This window comes from Epinephelus moara, chromosome 21 (genome assembly GCF_006386435.1).
Source record: "Epinephelus moara isolate mb chromosome 21, YSFRI_EMoa_1.0, whole genome shotgun sequence".
In the NCBI taxonomy this organism is placed as follows: Eukaryota; Metazoa; Chordata; class Actinopteri; order Perciformes; family Serranidae; genus Epinephelus; species Epinephelus moara.
The window spans coordinates 37,099,832-37,101,422 of NC_065526.1; positions in this window are offsets into that span (position 1 = coordinate 37,099,832).

A 1,591-nucleotide genomic window follows, 5' to 3' on the forward strand; every position below is an offset into this window, starting at 1 on the left:
TCATGAGGACAGAGGGATGTCGTATGCTGTAAAGCCCTGTGAGGCAAATTGTGATTTGTGATATTGGGCTTTATAAATAAAATTGAATTGAAAATTGAATTGAATACCTCTTAATTATAGGGGCATCAACAGGCTCATGCAGTATTTGGAAATTGATGAGCAAAATGAATTTAGAGAGGAACGAGCCTGTATTGACCATTGTAGAAAATGTTGATGAAGAGTAGTGAATGATGAAGGAGATCATAGTCCCGAATGACTAAGCAGTTAACTGCACCTTGTTGCTTAAGACAAAAGATATTTTGCTTTGGAAGAAAAATGAGAAATATACCAAAGAAACAAGAAGTATACTATTATTTGATTTAACAGCTGTTGCATTCTGAATAATTATTTGTATTAGTGTGTATGTAGTGTCGTCATGATGACCATCTCCTAGTGGTTAGCAAAAAGAGGATATTTGTGAGATATAATACCCAAGGTGTTACTCCATGTACTGATTTCATGCTCTTTTTTCGGGGGATCATCTTTAGGTCACTTGTTAGTGTGTATGTGATGTTCTAGACAAGACCAGTTCTTGACCGAAAGACACTTGAGGAAGTACAAGAAGTTTTTGTAATGTAGGACATGTTTGTTGAAAGCACCCTGCTATACTATGAAAATAGAGAAAACTCTCTTGTCAGTGACAGACCCCTCTGTTTTTCTGCTAGGTGTATACCAGAATACTCTCTGCAAGCTTGCTCAATAAAGAAGCACTTGATTGAAGCATCAATCTGTGTTCCCTGATCCTTTCATTTTACCACATTAAACACTCCACCTGCATCATTGTAAACTGAAATAGTGGGAAGATTTTTCACACCATAAACATTCAGTAACCACTATTATTAAAACTATAAATAGTAAAGGTAAATCCACCTTTGCATGTTTTGTTGTCTTTCAAAGGCCTTTGACTGATAAATAGAGATCTGCTTGTCTTTAAAACTTCTGGAGGGGCGGGTGGATAGTAGATTGATGCATTTCTGACAGAAAGATGTGGAAAGAAGTGAATGATGATTCAGCTTTGGCTAAATCACTGTAAAATATGTCAGCTCATATAAATTTTAGGTTTCTGTCTTGATGAATTTATGACCTATGAGGTTTGAGTTGGGCTCCTTGCCGACTCTGCTGGGTGAGCTTTAGGATCAATTATCAACAAACTGAAAGTATGTAAGGATCTTGCCCAGATAGCACACATACATCTGGCCGACGTCGGCCCGATGTATCAAGTTTAGATCGTTAAGACGTAGCAGGGAGAGCGTTTGCTCATTGCCAATACGTCGCTGAGACGTCGGCCTTTAATCGAAAATGATCACCACGCGACGTTCAAACAATCAAGCTGCGCTCAGTAGGCGCTCCTTCATTAATATTCATTACAGTTTTTTACAGTTGTTTACGCACTAAAATGAAAATTTTCACACAATTAACAGCTCTTTACACTCAAGAAGCAAAACACCTGTCCATAGTTGCACAACAATAAGCACAGACTCAGCTTCATACTTTTTGCAAAACATTACACACAGTGATTTGCAAAACTCTACACGCATTATCACACCTTAGA